The 18,880-nt window shown below is 48.3% G+C and overlaps 1 protein-coding gene and 2 pseudogenes across 1 annotated transcript in view; 2 read left to right on the top strand and 1 right to left on the bottom strand.

Annotated features, from left to right (window-relative positions):
* Window positions 1–9,501: 9,501 nt before the first annotated feature.
* On the bottom strand, window positions 9,502–9,617 carry LOC136662787 (5S ribosomal RNA; annotated as a pseudogene).
* A 2,503-nt stretch (window positions 9,618–12,120) lies between these two features.
* The window catches only part of LOXL2 (lysyl oxidase like 2), a 94,185-nt gene continuing 87,425 nt past the window's right edge, over window positions 12,121–18,880 (top strand). The window contains exon 1 of the mRNA XM_066639369.1: window positions 12,121–12,177. The gene's annotated coding sequence lies outside the window, so the exon portion shown is untranslated. The remainder of the gene's footprint in view (window positions 12,178–18,880) is intronic.
* LOC136662713 (5S ribosomal RNA) lies at window positions 15,824–15,943 on the top strand (annotated as a pseudogene).

Here is an 18,880-nt window from a genome sequence, read left to right as displayed (position 1 = left end):
TTATCTGTGGGGGTCCATCCCCCCCCCCCCCCGTGGATACTGAAATCCAGATAGTGGAGTCTGCATTCAAAATGTTTTTAGAAGTTCTTTAAAGGTTTTTAAAAGCGTTCCTTGCCGTAGCGTCACAAACCATGCCGGCTGCAGGAGCTTCTCTGGTGCTCCTGGAAGTCCCAAGGCCCGCGACCCACTCCCTTGTGTTTCCCACATGCTTCCACGATGCATTCTGGGGCGAGCCAGGAAGTGGGCCACAAACCTCGGCACGACCCAGAAGTGGCTTCCGGGTGCACCAGAGACTGTTCCCCCCACCATCCGCAGATGGTCAAATCCGCAGATGTCAAGACTGTGGTTGGCAAGAGACCACTGTACTTTCTTTTGACAAACACAAGAAAGTTGTGCTGGATGGATCACTGTAACTATTTTTACCTTTGGGAGATAGCACATTAAGATGTCGAGAGTTCTGAGCCTCACCATTTTGCAGAGTTTAAACCCCTTCCCAGCTCTTTCAATATCTGAATCCATGTTTAGGTGTTTTCAAAAATGGGGACCGTGTTACCCTGCCCCCTGCTTTCCCCATGTTATGCAAGATCGAAAGAGACCACTGAAACCAACGTAAGTTCAAGGCTTTTACATAAGAACATAAGAACAGCCCCACTGGATCAGGCCATAGGCCCATCTAGTCCAGCTTCCTGTATCTCACAGCGGCCCACCAAATGCCCCAAGGAGCACACCAGATAACAAGAGACCTGCAAGGCATTCTGGGAATTGTAGTTAAGAACATAAGAACAGCCCCACTGGATCAGGCCATAGGCCCACCTAGTCCAGCTTCCTGAATCTCACAGCTGCCCACCAAATGCCCCAGGAGCACACAAGACGACAAGAGAACAGCATCCTGGTGCCCTCCCCTGCATCTGGCATGCTGACATAACCCATTTCTAAAATCAGGAGGTTGCGCATACACATCATGGCTTGTACCCCATAATGGATTTTTCCTCCAGAAACTTGTCCAATCCCCTTTTAAAGGCGTCTAGGCTAGACGCCAGCACCACATCCTGTGGCAAGGAGTTCCACAGACCGACCACACGCTGAGTAAAGAAATATTTTCTTTTGTCTGTCCTAACTCTCCCAACACTCAATTTTAGTGGATGTCCCCTGGTTCTGGTATTATGTGAGAGGAATGGATTTTATTCCATTTTATTGTGAGGAATTTTATTGGATATTTTATTGTGAGGAATGGAACCTGACCCAAAAAACAACACCCTTGTTCCAAATTCCCTGATTGAGTGAGGACCTGAGGCAGGCACTAGGCAGGAAGGAGGCAGCAGGACTTGAGGCAAAGTCTGGCTGGTTGCTCCCTGGCTCTCAGGTTTCAGCTCCGCTCTGCAGCTCCTTCTCTCCCAGCTCGCCTGGTGATCTTTCTTCCTCTGCAGAGCTTGCTCTCCAAAGCTCCTCACAGCAGCTCTTCCCTGGTGGTCCATTTCACCTCTCTGCTTGTGCAGCCCCTTTTATAGGCCTCTGCACACAGCAGCCTCTACCTTCCCTCTGCTGGTACTGCAGCATCCTCTCCTGCAGCAGTTTTCCCTCTGGTCCTCCTCAGACAAACTCAAGTTTTACACATAACACCCAGGAGCACCACCAATCTCTGTTCCGAATCACAGCAAGACGTCTCCCCAGGGGACCAGTTTGGATGATATTTAAATCACCTGGCCAACCCCTGTGTGTGTTGGCAACCTTAAGTCTCGAGAGACTATGGTATCACACTCTGAAAGGTGGTTCTGGAACAGCGTCTAGTGTGGCTGAAAAGGCCGATTTGGGAGTGACAATCCCTTCCACACTGGGGGCAAGTGCAGTCTGTCCCTGGTCTGTCTCCCTGGCTACGGGCCTTCCTTCTTTGCCTCTTTGCCTCAGTCTGCTGGCCAAGTGTCTCTTCAAACTGGGAAAGGTCATGCTGCACAGCCTGCCTCCAAGTAGGCCGCTCAGAGGCCAGGGTTTCCCACTTGTTGAGGTCCACTCCTAAGGCCTTCAGATCCCTCTTGCAGATGTCTTTGTATCATAGCTGTGGTCTGCCTGTAGGGCGCTTTCCTTGCACGAGTTCTCCATAGAGAGGATCCTTTGGGATCCGACCATCATCCATTCTCACAACATGACCACGCATGCTTATGGTACATGCCGGTTCTGGAGAGGACAGAGGGGGTTGTGTCATCCAACTGCGACACTACATGCATTACTTAGGTTTGCACACACTAATTAGGTTTAGGGGTGTGTGTAGAGGGACCTTTTGTTTGAACTTCACCCCCCCCCCCCAAAAAAAAGCAATTTAGAATAGTGACCCTGGTCCCCCTAGGAAGTGCAGAGAGGGGCCAGGTGTGCCCACTCCATGGAATTGATCAGGTGATTTAAGCATCATTTGAACCAGCCATGGATCAGCACTTGTCTCTGCAGACAAATACAGTGGGCCTTCCTTATTCGCAGGTTTGGCATTCATAAATTTCAGCACCTGTTGATGCCGAGCCCACGGCTGGAGGGCCTCAGAGGACCTCCCGGATGTGACTGGAAGTCACTTCTGGTTTGTGCTGGTGACTTCTGGTCGTGTCGGAAGGTGTTCTGAGGCACGGGAAGGCTGCACACAGCTTCCCTGGGCCTCGGAAGGCTTCCCAAACACGACAGGAAGGCTTCTGGTAGGTCCTCTGAGGCCCTCTATGGAATTTGATATCCAGGGAGGTGGGTCCTGGAACGAATGCCCAACCAATACCAAGAGCCTGCTGTAGTGTACTGGTGGAGAGCATGGAGTGTGGTTAAGGAGCACATCACTACAAGGGCATGGCTAACTGACACATTACTGTTTCCAGTCGCCCTAAACCTGGGTACGCTGTACCCAATTTCAACACCACCGGAACAGGTGTGGGTTGCATCTGTGGGGTGCAGATTCATTTTCTCCAGTGCACATGCATGCCAGTTCTCATTCATGAGTACAGAGCCAAATGCCTTCCTTCTCAGCAGGTAAAGAAAATTTGTAATCCAAGCCTTCTTGACATTACAGTTAAGTAAGTAATAATTCTTGTTGGACCAGACTCTCTTTGTGAGTCTGGAAAACGTGGTAGCTGCTTTACCGATGCGTTTGTTTAGCTCGGTATTGAGAGAAAGAGTGAGGGAGATTGTTGAGCCAAGGTACACAAAGTCATGGACAACCTCCAGTTCATGTGCAGAGATTGTAATGCACATGTAATGCACTCTCACAAAGAGAGTCTGGTCCAACAAGAAGCTGACGGAACATACCAAGATCCAGGTCTACAGAGCTTGCATCCTGAGTACACTTCTGTACTGCAGCGAGTCATGGACTCTTCGCTCACAACAGGAGAGGAAACTGAATGCTTTTCACATGCGCTGCCTCCGACGCTTCCTCGGCATCACCTGGCAGGACAAAGTTCCAAACAACACAGTCCTGGAATGTGCTGGAATCCCTAGCATGTATGCATTGCTGAAACAGAGACTCCTGTGTTGGCTCGGTCATGTTGTGAGAATGGATGATGGCCGGATCCCAAAGGATCTCCTCTATGGAGAACTCGTGCAAGGAAAGCACCCTACAGGTAGAACACAGCTGCGATACAAGGACATCTGCAAGAGGGATCTGAAGGCCTTAGGAGTGGACCTCAACAAGTGGGAAACCCTGGCCTCTGAGTGGCCCGCTTGGAGGCAGGCTGTGCAGTATGGCCTTTCCCAGTTTGAAGAGATACTTGGCCAACAGTCTGAGGCTAAGAGGCAAAGAAGGAAGGCCCACAGCCAGGGAGACAGACCAGGGACAGACTGCACTTGCTCCCAGTGTGGAAGGGATTGTCACTCCCGAATCGGCCTTTTCAGCCACACTAGACGCTGTTCCAGAACCACCTTTCAGAGCGTGATACCAGAGTCTTTCGAGACCGAAGGTTGCCAACAAAAAGTATTAATTGACTCCTGGTATTTGCTGCTCATCGTTCTCTTCCTTCTCTGATCAAGCCTGCCCTTCTCCAAGTGAGGTGCATGAGACATCAGCATCAGCTTTGACTGCAGGGAAAATGTCACCTTTTCTCCCAGAAGAATGAGAGGGGGGCTCCCTTGTTTTCTTTTCCATTGGAAGGCATGTGGCTGCACCGAAACCAAATGCTTTTTCCACCCCTCCTGTTTGTTCTGTTGCTACCACGGACAGTCACCTCAGTATCCTTCCCCTGGAATGAGCTGGCACTCTCCACCTCCACCTGGACCCCATCACAAGTTAGCATTCAAGTTAGCCCTTGCAGTTAGTTGGTACAGGAAACATGCCCAGGCCACCAGGGTCCGGCCAACCCTGTCTGCACTTTCCGGCCGCAGCAGGTTGGAAGACATCAACAGTCAGCTTGTGTCGGGCTCCAGGCTCCTCAATGCCAGCCTAGGCATCCCATTGCTAGCACACTGTGGAGGCAGATGCAACCTGTTTAGAGCACACACAACAGTGCCTTCACCCATGGGGTGAGTCAGACGCGTATTATAGCCTTATGATCCTGCAAGTCAAGTACAGCATCAGTGGAGAGTTGTGTGTCCATTTCTGGGTAAGTTTTGAAACTGTTTTTAAAGCAACGCAGGAAGGTTCAATCTGTTCATCCTTCATCTTGTGTGTCATCCCCCCATCCTGCAAAATCACAATAATTAAACAGTGACAGTGCTTTGGGGATTGAGGCAAGAGTGATTTGGGCACTAGCCAATAGGTACTGTCCGCAGCCAGCACACTACCCGTTCAAACGGCAAAGTTGCTGAACACATTTTTAAGAGTTCGCACTGGGAAGGGAAAAAGGTGCCTTTATCCTGAACATGGAGATGGCATTTTTCGGTCACCTCTATGGCCCTGGACATGTTACAGCATCCTTTTTTGCCCAAACAGCTGGTCTTTCTTTGCAGTGGTGGAAAAAGCAGCCTCAGCATTAAGCAGAGGCAAGGGTCCATTTGTATTACATCAGAGTCTTATTTCTTTACTCAGTGTGTAATTAGTCTGTGGAACTCCTTGCCACAGGAAGTAGTGACAGCACCTTGCCTAGATGCCTTTAAGAGGGGATTGGACAAATTTCTGGAGGAAAAGTTCATCACGGGTTACAAGTCATGGTAGCTATGTGCAAGGTAAAAGTAGGCTGCCTCTGATTACCAGATGCAGGGGAGGGCACCAGGATGCAGGTTGTGTCTGTTGCCTGCTGTTTCCTGAAGCATTTGGTAGGCCACTGTGAGATATAGGAAGCTGGACTAGATGGGCCTTTGGCCTGATCCAGCGGGGCTCTTCTTATGTTCTTATGTAGAGTCATCCAGGCAGGACTACTGCAATACAGTCTTCGTGGGGCTACCCTTGAAAGCTAGCTGGAAACTCTAACTGGTATATGGTACTGTAAAATTCTGCTGGAATTGGTTAATTGGTGCATATTGTTCTGGCACTTGACAAGTGCTCAACAATGTCTACCCTTGATGCCAGCCCTGGTGGCACCATATTTGTGCAATGTCCTTCTCAGAGATGACCACTAGGCCCTGACACTAAATCTTCAGATGCTAGGCTAGAACCTAGCTTGCCCAGGAACCTTTAGACTGGCTTTTATTTGCACTAGTTCTTGCTGGCCAGGTGAATTTTTACTTATAAAATCTCAATGGACTTTATTGTTTTATTTTCTAGGTTTGCTACAAGTTTTGGGTCACTCAGTGATAGCACCTCCTTTCATGCAGAGGGGACTTGGGTTAAATCCCCTGCAACTCTAGGTAGACCCCAGTCTGAAATCTGAAGAGCTACTGCCAGCCAGTGTAAACCATTCTGCTATGGCTTAGTCCTATTGAATTCAATGGGACTTAATCACAGGTTAAGTGTGAATAGGACTGCAGATTAAATAAACAAGGAGCTCACTGTGTGACAATTAACAGGTCAAGTGAACAGACCCCATGCATAGAGCCTGGAGTTCCACTTAGGCAAATTATTTGTCACCTTTTTATATCACCCTTCCTCCAAGTTGCTTAGGGTGGTGTACACAGTTACTCCCCTCCTTTTGTCCTTACAACAGTCCTGCGAGGTAGGCAAGGCAGAGAGAGGATGACTGGCCCCATGAGGTTTCATAGCTGAGCAGGGATTTGAACCTGGATCTTCCAGGTCCAACTCCTGAACCACTACACTATCCTGGCAAACATGTTTATTACATGTTTCTCTTTTCTCTCAAGATCTTAGGGGCTCCCCCTCCTCTCTCACACACGCCACCCTCCATTATAGGCTGCAATCCTAACCACACTTTCCTGAGAGTAAGCCCCAACAAAATAGGACTTACTTCTGAGTAGACCTGGTTAGGACTGTGCCCTTTAGTGTCATAACAATCTTTGTAAAATAGGTTAGACTGAAAGAGGGTGGCTGGTCGATATTTGTTTGGGGAACCTGGTGGCTGTGAAATGGCTACATGTGTTTGCTTTCAGGGTATCACAGGACTCCTTCACTTCGCTCTGCAAACCTAGAAACTGCTTTTTCACACTCAGAGGTGAGGAATCTTTGCAAGCCATCTCATCCCTCAAGCCGATGTTCTTCAGCACTTAAAAATACCACTACATGGCATTTGGAGAGCACATCCTGTGTGTGCAAAATGCTTCATCTTAATGCAGTCCATACAGCCACTGTGTAAGGTAAATATGGCCTTAACCCATATCGCAGATGGGGAGACTGAGGCTGCAATCCTATATGCACTTTCTTAGGAGTTCAGCCCATTGAACACAATGGAACTTAGAGCAGTGTGAGGCTGACCAGGAATGGCTTGTCTATGAATGCAGATTGAGTTTATGGCAGAAGCAAGGCTGGATGCAGGAAAATCCTGATTTGAGGCTCAGTCTGTGAGCTACGGCACTACACCAGCTGCACGGTGGGATTTGATTTTGAAAGTCAAATTCAAAATGCATTTATTTCTATTTGTCTGTCAAACTAGTATCCCAGCCTTTCTCCAAGGAACTCCACAGAGCATGTGCAGGGGGTGATCCTATTTTTTTCTCACTGCAACCTTGCGAGGTTGGCTAAGCAGAAAAAGTGCCCAGCAAAGCCAAATTGACTGTACGAATCGATGGTACAGCCGCACCTGAAGTATTGTGTTCAGTTCTGGTCCCCATCTGAATTGACTGTGGATAGCAGTTCTTTCACCTACCCCAGACTGGCGAGGGAGGGAAGGTCTCTATTCAGTAGGTTTCATGCATTAAAACTGGTCACTGTGTTTAATAAAGTGGCACAAGTTAAACCCTAGTGCAGTCTGTTGTCTTTGCTGGCGGGAGGTTGGGTGGGTAAATAGAATACCAGGTGCAGGGAGTGGCAACGAGATGCAAGTGTCTTGTGTGCTCCTTGAGACATCTGGTGGGCCACAGTGAGATTCAGGAAGCTGGACCAGATGGGCCCTGGGCCTGATCCAGTGGGGCTCTTCTTATGTTCTTATGTTCAAGCCACCCAGCAAGCATCACAACTGAACAGGGATCTGAACAGAGCAGTCGCTCCAGATCCCAAGCTACTTACGATGGCCCCAGATTTGCGACTTTAAACATGGGGAGCCCTGTCAACACCTGAGAAAAGAAATAGGGTATGATTTAAAGTGCCAAAAGGTTGCATGGGTGAGGGGACAGAACATTTCTTGCTACTAGACCTCCCTCAAGCTTCTGCACTGTACTTCATCCATTGCACAGTCTATTCGCTCCCACCCCCAGTCTCCCATATTGGACAGGACCCCAGAAAGCAGCTGGGCAGGGCCTGCCTGCCTGTGAGATGACTGAGCTGATCAGATCAGGTAGTATGTTGGCAGATGGAACTTGCCTCCACCACTTCCACCAATTGTATCCACCACTCCAGCTCCTGCTGTTCCCTGCATTTGAAAAAGAAGAAAAGAAAATAGAAAGAGAGCAGAAGAGGAAGTGTGGAGAGAGGAATGGAGAGTGGTGGGCTAGAGTATCCTCAGCGAGTGGCTTCCTGTTGCCTGAACCCACCTAGTGGCGTATATTAGGTATGGCAGGGAGGACATGTGCCCATTGCGCTGCTTAAAGGGGATGCCACTGAGCCCATGTGCCTCCCTTTGGCCACTGCCATGCGTAGGGTCATGCGCCGTGCTCCCCTTAACCCTCGGGGTCCAAGACATCTCTCCTTCTTTGGTGTGGTGGCAGTGGGAATTCCCCACCACCTGCCCCCTCCCTCCATTTGCCCCCACCAGCACCTCTTCAGAAGAGGAGAACCCAGAAGTGACACTGATGTCCCTGTTCTGGGCACTGCAACCTCTAGCTACGCCTCTGTGTCCACCCTGTTCTGCCAACCGATGGGCCAATGGCGGAACTAACCCACTGCTGAATATGAGCTAAGGTGCTTCCTTAAAAAAAACAAAAAAACCCTGATATTTTCAGAGACAATACCGTAGAAGAAATTTTTCTTTTATAACAGAACATGTTGAATAGTTGATAATCTATTTTAGAACAATTATAGCATGTTATCTATACATTCAGGCTTCATATGGGGGCCAGGGGAACAGAAGCAACCATGCTAACCATGCACCCACTGACACACCCCTGGGGCCACACCCACTTCCCATTCAGTGCTTATCTGCAGAATTGAGCACTAAACATGGCAAAAGTTGCTTCCCATGGTTCGGAACCCAGCACCATGGGAAGAAATTCCCTGGGAGTTTTGCGCATGACTCCATAAACAAGTAGTGAATGCAGGGCCCTTCAGGGCAGTGGCCTGGTAGCATGCAGGCGCAAGGGTCACGGCTAGCCAGCTCATTCCTTTCCACCCCACCAGTACGGATGTTTTTATTCTGGTATGCTTTTATCGAAGCAAACCAACACACTTCTGAATGTGCAGGCTATGGCAGAGAAAATGTCTCCAGCATGTGGCAGGCAGAGTGGGGTCTTCAGCAACATGTGACAGTGTGGGGGGAGGAGGGTGAGCAATCCTTAGTAGGAGGGGTGAGGCTGTAGCTCAGTGGCAATGTACAGAATAATGGTTGGCAACCTTCAGTCTCGAAAGACTAAGGTATAAGCCTACAGCACCCGATATTCCCAGGTGGTCTCCCATCCAAGTACTAACCAGGCCTGACTCTGCTTAGCTTCCAAGATCAGACAAGATCAGGAGATAGTGTTCAGTATAGGGAGATGGTTGGCAACCTTCAGTCTCGAAAGACTATGGTATAAGCCAGGGGTGCTCAATAGGTGGATTGCGATCTACCGGTAGATCGCGAGGCAAAATGAGTAGATCGCTGAGCCCTGTCTCTCCAAACTGTTAATATGTCAGTTTCGTCTAGTGACTAGACGAAACTGACATATTTAGCTGACACTAAACTGACACTTTAGCTGCTCTTCAGGCATGCAGCAACAAAACTGATGAAACTGACTAGATTCCAGCAGGGGCTCCATACATTAAAGGGGGTGTCTGTCATACGCTTCCTTCCCCCCTGGTAGATCTCCGGGCCTTGCTGGGTTTCAAAGCAGCTCTCGAGCCAAAAAAGTGTGAGCACCCCTGGTATAAGCCTACAGCACCCAGTATTCCCAGGCGGTCTCCCATCCAAGTACTAACCAGGCCCGACCCTGCTTAGCTTCCAAGATCAGACGAGATCGGGCATGTGCAGGGTAACACTGTACAGAAGGTCTTCACTTAAAGCTGTTGAGAGGTTGGAAACTGCAACTTTAAGCAAAACGACTTACAACGAAACCAATTTAATATTTATGCCCAACGTTGCATATGTGCAACAGGGATCAAATGTGTACACCTGTGGACTGGGCAGAAATGGGTTAACCAGAGGCGAGCTCAAGAACACCCTCCAAAGTGGTGGGCTCTGTCAGCGTTTTCCAAAGTATTGTAGCGCCCCAGAATGCCTTGCAGAAGCTCACAAGGCATTTTGGGGTGCGGCCAGGTCAAAGAAGTGGGTCACGGCCCAGAAAGGCTTCCAGTAGCCCTACAACGTGCTGCCACGGAGGATGCAGAGATCAGAAAGTTGAGAATCACTGACCAACTTTAAAAGTAAACATAAAACGAATGAGACGACTTCCAAGTGAGGACTTGCTGTACTTTCCATGCAAAGTGAATCTCTGGAAGCATCTCTTCCCCTTCTCCGCTTGAAGTGAATCCCTGGAAGCCCCTTCTCCGACTGGGACCTTGGAGAGCTGCTGCTGCCAGTCAGTGTTGACACTACTAAGCTAGATGGACCAAAAGTCTGACTTGACTCCATCGGGGGCAGCTGCCTTTCTACATTATGAGCATGCTCAGGAGATGCTGTTTGTTTTGGGGAGCACCTGAGCATTGCCAACACTACTTGGAATGACTGATGGTGAATGGGAGGGACCGCTTACACAGCACATTGTGGCTCCTGCAGAACTTACCATTTTGCCCCCCTCCCAGCTACCCTTCTGCTTAGGACAGGGGCGTCCAAACTTTTTGGCAGGAGGGCCACACCATCTCTCTGACACTGTGTCGGGGGCTGGGAAGAAAAGAAAAATTCACATTACAAATTTGAATAAATTTACATAAATGAATATATTAGAACTTATATGAAGGAATGAAGGTCTTGCAATAGCTCAGGGCCTACAAAAGTGTCCACTTTGTGCAAGGCCAGCCTTTCCTTTGCTGCCGCTGCTGCACCACAGACATGAAACAGCAAGCAGTGGAGGGAGCCCTCGTCCAACAGCTCACGCGAGAGGTCAAACAGTTGGCTGTTATGTTGAGAGCAGTTACGTTGGGCCAGCCTGGGCTCCAGCAAGTCTCAGGAGAGCCAGAGGCTCATTGGAGACTGGGAGCTCCCTGAGAGCTGGATTGGAAGTCCCCGAAGGCTGCAAGTGGCCCCAGGGCTGGGGTTTGGGCACCCCTGGCTTAGGACAATGGGGATGCATGGAGGCCTAATGTACACAGGCAGCAGAATGAGATGTTAGAATTCTGAGGTGGTGGAGTGGACAGTCCCATTTCAGGCGGTAGGGGGTGAAGAATGAGACACTTGAACACCCCCCACCCATATTAAAACAAACTAGCACGGTGGGGGGGGGGGTCTTCTACACAGGCTCTTGACTAACCTTGCTGGTTTGCCATTTGCAGGGAGATTTGTACCTTAGAGCAGCACCTGAACATGTGAGCCATGCCTCCCTTGCCCTCTGGCAGTCCGAACCTGCACAATCTGCCACCCCAAGTGCCCACTGCTTGTGCCCGCTCCACTCTGGCTGCAGGGTCCACTTCCGCAGCCTGTGCAACCTCGGGAGGGCGGCTTCCAGACCCACCCGGGCTCCTTCATTCATTGCACGACAACAGGCATATTCCAGGTGTGGTCAAACTGTGGCTTGCGAGCCACATGTGGGTCTCTGACATATAATGCACGGCTCATGGACATATGTTGGCCGAGCTTCTTTTCGCATCACAATTCATATAAAAGGTAAATACAAAATGGTCAAGTTTTCTAATTATTCACCGGTTATAAACTGAGGCTCCGCTGCATTAAGCTGAATGTTCATGGTGAGTAAATGTATTCAGCGTTTAATGTTCAAGATGAGTAAATATATTTCAGACTACAAATATATTGCCGAATTTAAATGCTTCTTCAATATTGTGGCTCTCAAACATCTGGAGTTTACCATACGTGGCTCTTACTTTAAGCCAGTTTGGCTGCCCCCAGTGGTGTAGCCAGAGGGGATGCAAAGCACCAAGTTTTGCGGGGAGCTGTTTTGCGTCCACCACCTGGAATGACTCCCAAGAGAATGGGAAGGGGCCACTTGCATGCCGCGGTGATGCTGCCTGCAAAACTTAGTACTTTGCATCCTCTCTGGCTATGCCACCAGCCACCCCAGGCATATTCCATGCTCAGGTCTACCAGTCTCAGTCAGAGAACCACAGCCGCTCTGTCTGGCTCATCATCCAAGCCTCCTAGAAAGCATCTCTTCCCCCCTCCTCATCCTGACCCCCTCCTTCTCAGATGCTGCTGAGCAAGAGCCCTCCAGGAAGGCCACAAGGCGGCTCTCGGATTACAACCCAAAAAAAAAATGCATGAGATCACCCATTCTCTCTGCGTGTAGCAGGGGCTGGTCCTGGGAGGGGTTTGCGAGCCCTCCTGTGAAATGGGCCGGGAGAAGAAGTGCTCCCGGAGTGCGCTGGAGCTCAGTCTCACAGAGGCACTGCATGCAAGAGGAGGGCTGCCCCCCAACCATCCTTCCAGGAATTGCCAGGTAAGGGCAGTTCTTATCCATGCACGCTGGTGAAATGCAGGCTGGTGGACTGGCTGTACATCTGGGTCTGTCTGGCTTGCTGTGTATGTCTGCATCTTTGGGTGGGTTGGTGTCGCAGGCTGAGAGGCAGGGAAGAGCCCCCCCCCCTCTCTCTCTCTCTCTCTCATTTTCCATCATCTAAAGCATGTTACCAATACATAGATCCCCTATGTACCAGCTCCCTATGTGCTTCAGCAGCCTCCCTCCCTCCCCCCACATCGGCTCCCCATGTGTTTCAGCACATAATTTTCCACCAGAGTGACTGGAGATCTATGGATCTGGTTAGCTCTTCCCTTGAAACTTTCTGTGAGCATCCCAAACACTGTTATGGGTGTCAGGAGAGCAGGAAACCCTTCCTTGAAGTCTTGCTGGGTCCAGTTGCTCAAGGGGGCCATTCATTCCTCTCTCCAAATGTGGCCTCATCTGGCTGCTACTAGAGAATGTCTATTAAGGCTCAGTGGACTGGTTCAAAAAATCCACTGAGTCCTTGTTTTGGGACCAAGGAGACTCAATATGGGTGCAACAGGAAAGACCTGAGTTCAAATCTCTCTCCATGCTGAAGCTCAGCAGCTAACCTGGGGCCAGTCTTGCCTTCCAGTTTAGCCTGCCTTGCAAGACTGGAAAGAAAGAAAGAAAGCAAGCAAGCAAGAAAGAAAGCAAGCAAGCCAGCCAGCCAGCCAGCCTTCGAGGATTGATGGAAGAGCACTTTAAAAAAATAATAATTGAAAGTCAGTGTCCTTGTCAGTAGTTTGGTTTTTGGAGACCCAAAACACGAGGATGCTCCTGTTCGTGGAAAAGCAGTGTTTTCAGCTGGGCTCTCAGGGTGCTGTGTAGGGATGAGTGTCTGTTGCCAGCCCGTCTCTCGCAGGCATGTACTCACCGAGTTAATGAGGTCGAAAGAGACAGCTGCTCCTTGCCGGCAAGTCAGGACAGCAATCGACTGCAGAGCTTTGTGTTTGGCTTGTTCTCCTTAGAAGAACCAGGCTCAGCTTGCACTGCTTTCTTCCACCTCTTGGATTCCGTTCAGGTGGCTTTGGTTAACTTTAGGAACAGGCAATGAGCTGTCTGGGGTGACATCGGATGCCCAAAGTCAAGGGGACTGTGGGAATAGGAGCCTTTTCCTATGGCACTGCTGCCTTCTACCAAATTAGACCACTGGCCCATCAAATGCCATTTTGCAACTGGCACTGGCTCTCCAGGGCTCTGGCGGGGGCAGAGTGTTTTAGTACCCAGCAGAGGTCCACAACTACTGGCTGATCTTATGAGCCTGCTGTTCTTCATGTCTGCCATCAGCTCCCCCTCTTCCCCCAAGTCCTCTGCAAGTGCACAGAGGACACAGGAGGAAGGCGGAGGGTTTTCTCATTGGAGCTTGAATGTGGGGACAGTAAGAAACAACAGGAGCCTCTTCTAGTGCTCAGAAGGGCCCTGGCTGTTTTTTCTCAAATGTGACAGTTGAAATGAGACCTGAGTGAAGAGAATCTGTTGTGGTGCTGGGTGTTTTCCAGGGGGCTAGGGGACACTTGCACCTGGCAAGCAGGCAAGATGCCTGCTAATGGACTCAATCTGTAGCACTAAACACACTAACTAGAGCAGCAACTTTCAATCTTTTTTGGCTCGCGGCACACTGGCAAGGTGCCAAAATTGTCACGGCGCACACCTTCAGTTTTTTGACACTTGACAAGGCACACCATGCTGTTGGTGAGGGGCTCACATCTCCCCATGGCTCTGCTAATAAATGACCCTCCCCAAATGACCCAGGTGGCACGCCTGAGGATCATTCACGGCACACCAGTGTGCCTTGGCACACTGGTTGAAAATGGCTGAACTAGGGAGTAATCCCCACTGAGCACAGTGAAACTTACTTCAGAGTAAACATGCATGGGATTGCTCTGTGAATGGTCTTAAGCCCTTTCTGCCCAACGTTGCAAATATACAGCAGGGATCAAATGTGTACACCTGTGGGCTGGGCAGAAATGGGTTAAATGGAGGACATGAACTAGGTTGTGGCCTGGTCTCATGCGCAAATTAGTTGAAAGGGGGTGGGTAGGAATGTCATATTTTTGCTAGGAACGTTGGATATTTTTCCACCAGTAGTGAGTAACATTTCTGTGGCTTGACAACCTGTGGCTTTGAGCAAATAAGTTGAGCTGAACTGGGCTAAAGAAGTGGCTTTCTTAAACTGGAAAGGGTATGGCATCTCTGAGACCTTGGTAATTTCAGTATTTAATTTCTATGGCGAGAAGTCAAATTCAAACCACTTCAACCACATCTGTTACCCCGAAGCCACCCCTGACCCAATCCCTAATGTATATAGGTCCTCTGTAATTCTTCAGTGCATTCTGTACCTTCTCAGGAGTAATTTAACCCATTCCCATTTCACGATGTTCCAGCGTTGAGCCCTGGCACTGAAACCAGATGAACAATGGTTGAGACTGCATAAAAGTTAAGCCTTGTCTGGTTTTCATGATAGGGTCCTTTCATTTAGCCAGCCTCTCATGGTCTGTTGTGAAGGATCAGTAGAACTGTTGCTTTCAAAATAAGAAGCTGCTTTATTCTGAGTCAACCCTGTTGGTCAGCCCAGCTTGGTTTTGCCAGCCTGGTGCCATTGCTTCTGCAGGAGTCAGAGGAGGTCTTTACCAGCTCTTACCTGGAGATGCCAGGTAATAAACCTCAGAGCTTCTACATGCAAAGCAAGGCCACTACGACTGAGGTACAGTCCTTCTCCCAGAAACTAGTAAATTGGATCCTCGAAATCCTCAGAAGTTTGACATATGTCCCAAAAGACCAAAATTCTATCTGGTCCAGAATTCTGTTTCCTACAGTGAAGTCCTACAGGGAAGTCCTCAAGCAGAAGAGAAGGCAGGCTTCTCTTCCACCATGTTCCCCTACAACTGATATTCAGAGGCTGAACCTGCAGGTGGTACGTAGCCATCATAGTTAGTAGCCATTGGTAGACCTCTCCTCCAGTAATTTGTCCAAGAATCCCCTTCCCAAGCCACCCATTTCTCATCCATGAATTTGTCTATAATATTTATTTTTCACATCTTTACACCACCCTTTCCCCAAACAGCTCAGGGTAGGGTGTATAGTTTCCTTCTTTTGTCCACAAAACAACCCTGTGAGGTAGGTGAGGCTGAGAAATAGCGGCTGGCCTTAAATCACCCAGGAAGCTTTATGGTTGAGTAGGGATTGGAAACTGGATCTATGTCCAACTCCCAAACTACTACACCATTCTGGCTCTGGCAACAGCCCTCCCCCCCTTGTTGCCATCTAGTTCAGTGTTTCTCAACATTTGTCCTCTGCTGTACCACTTCACATAGTCCACCTACTCGAAGCACCACCAGGAGTAACTGATGATGACATCATTGCCAGTTACCTCCAGATTGGGGGCCAGATGCAACAGGACAAACATCAGTAAGAGGCTCAGGGTGGACGGAAGGGCTTTTTGAATCCAGAAAAGCATTCTTTTGAACTCTGCCCATTGAGTTGGGCCTCCTACTGTTGTTTGTTGTGTTGCATTCCTGGTCTTGCTGCCAGGTATCAGGTGTTCAGGGGTCCCGCAAGTGCCACCAGATGCCACCTCAAGTACCACTGATGGTACCTTGGCTGATGCAGCAACTGTTACCCTGCACATGCCTGATCTCGTCTGATCTTGGAAGCTAAGCAGGGTCAGGCCTGGTTAGTACTTGGATGGGAGACCGCCTGGGAATACCGGGTGCTGTAGGCTTATACCATAGTCTTTCCAGACTGAAGGTTACCAACCATTTGATGGTATCCTGGTACCACTGGCTGAGAAACACTCATCTATAAAGCAACTATTCTAAACATACATTCTAGCAAGTAAGTCCAGTTGAACTCAGTGGGGCTTCCTTCTGAGTAAATGTGCTTAGGAACAAGTAGTAAGCAAAGCTGATCAGGAGGTTTTCAATGTGTTCAATTATGGCAAGGAAGCTTTCCTGAAAGACAACTTGCTCACCACTGCAACTTCCACCAAAGCAACCGCAGGAGAACTCCAGAATGAAATGAGCATGAGTTTGACAGATTTGGGGCTGTGTTGTAGTCTTGCAAACTATATGAAGTCCAGAACCCCCCCCCCCCCCCAAAATCCTCTGCAGTACTCGGGGTCTACAACAAAGTGGTTGATATGAAAAAGAGTTCCCTAAATATTAAAAGTCTGAAAACTACCCCAGAGTAGATAATTGCGTTTTGCAGTCTTGAGCCAAACACAAAGGGATTTGGCATGGCCGGTATGGTATAAATATCTCTGTGTAGAGGTATACGGTGTTTTTTTCCCCAAAGTAACCCCAGATGTGCTACTGCCTATAAGCTCTCAAAGTTGTAATATCAATGCTGGAATGAATGCAGCCCTTATGCAGACTCCTGGTTCAAGGCTCCTGGAGATCATTCCCTCTTGTTAGGATCAAATAACAGGTGTTACCTTCCAAAGACAAGGAACCTTCCAGAGAAGGAACCTCTGGAAATGTATGATGGTGGTGGTGGGGGGAGGGGTAATTTAATGAAAATGTTTTTGTAAGCAGGCTATATATAAGCCGACCAGAAAAGCCTGAGATTACACATTATATGGTCTTACTAGGCTCCAAGATGGGCTACATCAGGTGTCTCTGAATGTCTATACATCTGTGAGGGTCCGGTCCATCAGTGAGGCTGGCTGAGGCAATTGCTTCAGGCAGCAGATTGACAGGACACACCTGCTGTACACTTCCTGCCTGCCTGAGCTGCTTCTCCTCTGCTCCTTGATTTGAAAAGGAAGAGAGAAAAGGAGTGGAAGAGGAAGTGTAGAAAAGAAGTAATTGGTGGGCTAGAGTGATAGACTACCACTCTTCTCTCCTGCATACCTCCTCTTCCCTTCTTCCTTTTCAGATCCAGAAAGTAGGCGGAAGCAGAAGCAGAAACTGGTGCATCACCAAGAAAGGATGTGTACCCTGCATGCATATTGTTCATATGTGATGAACATATAGCATGTCAATATACAGCTTCATGTCAAGTGTGGTGACATGCATTGCTCTTATTTCCCATATGGAAGTGCCTCTCCATGTAATTTCTTCATAACAGGAGGAGCTGCCATACAGTTCAGTGTCTAGAGCAGGGGTGGGCAAACTTTCAACTTAAGGGATCCTGGACCTTTCACAATTGGATAGAAGAGGGGATTTCAGAAGGTGCAGCTTGTCATCTGCAAATCCCCTCTTCTACATAATGTTAAAGATCCAGGATTCCCTAAAGTTGAAAGTTTGCCCACCCCTGGTCTAGAGTTTTGGCTTGGAAGTAGGGTATCCAGATTCAAAACTGTGTCATTGTACCCCACAGCAGAAAGTTGAGAGCACACATGGAGCCCTGTGAAAGCAGACTGCAACTTCATTTAATGATGAGTCTCCCCGAGAGGTAGCCGAGAGGTAGCCCGAGAGGTAGCCATGTCAAGCTGTGGCAGCAAGAAGCAAAAAAAAAAAAAAAAAAAAAAAGACTTGTTGCCCTTGAAAGACAAACAGATTTATTGACTTAATAGGATGTCCGTTCCACCTTTATATGCGCCTTTCAAGAGTAGTGTACACAATTAAAACAAACAATAAAACCTCAGGGAAAAAATGCTACATAAACTACAATCTACTTCGAAAACAAAAATAGAGAGAATAGCACAGCAAAACAGCAGTTAATTCTCAAAGACAAATTGAGAAAAAAAATTATTTTCTCTGACTTTGGAAGGTCAGCCAGGAAGTACCCAATGCTGAATGCAATGTGAGTCTGATGAAAGGGAGAAAAAAAAGACTTGCAGAAGAAAGAAAGAAAGAAAGAAAGAAAGAAAGAAAGAAAGAAAGAAAGAAAGAAAGAAAGAAAGAAAGAAAGAAAGAAAGAAAGTCGTTTGGGAAGTAAACATGCATTCAGGCTCCCCTCTACCTGGCAGAGCAGGTAGCTAGTTGTGTTATGTAATTCTCTTGACTAAGCTGTGTTTAGAGGGTCTCTGTGTCTCCTCTGTGCAGTTTATTTTTTAATTATTAATTTAAATTAATAACAATTAGTGTGCATTATTATTATGATTAGATAATATTAAATTAATTAAATTTCAAGTTAGCCATCATCACATTTAAGAGTAGCACAAAACTAAGTCACACATTGATCCTAAAATGAATTGATAACATATTCAACTCCGGTATCTTACAAAAGATTGCCACTTCCCCAGGTGCTATTGATTTGATCTCCCCTCAACACAGCCTCTGAAGAAAGATTTAATGCTGTCATTTCAGCCATTGACCATGTAACTCTGTTCCGGTGCATATTTGAGGATTTGCCCCTTTACCTGCCAACTCTATTCAGACCGGATGTAAGATACTCAGCACCAGTTCCTCATGCTTGGATTGGAAGTTCGGTCCTGCAGTAGGGACCGGACTTTTGTGTTTTGTTTCCAGTGTGACGCAAAAGGGGGCAAATCTGGATCCGGAGATTCCATCATCATTTGTGAGATTAGGCTGGGCCCTGGCTGCCAGCATCGTCTTAGGAACCCGATTCACTCCTTGCAGGCTCAGCTAACCCTTCAGCTGCTCTTTCTTGCTACTTGTGACTTTCCTGTAATCACACAGACTGCAAAGGAATTCACAAAGCCCCTTGTTAAAATGGAGTTAATGTTGAAGCTTTGAATAACTCCCCCTTCCTT

This window comes from Tiliqua scincoides, chromosome 11, assembly GCF_035046505.1.
Source record: "Tiliqua scincoides isolate rTilSci1 chromosome 11, rTilSci1.hap2, whole genome shotgun sequence".
In the NCBI taxonomy this organism is placed as follows: Eukaryota; Metazoa; Chordata; class Lepidosauria; order Squamata; family Scincidae; genus Tiliqua; species Tiliqua scincoides.
The sequence above is the reverse complement of the archived record's forward strand: the minus strand, read 5'-3'. Positions and strand labels throughout refer to the sequence as shown.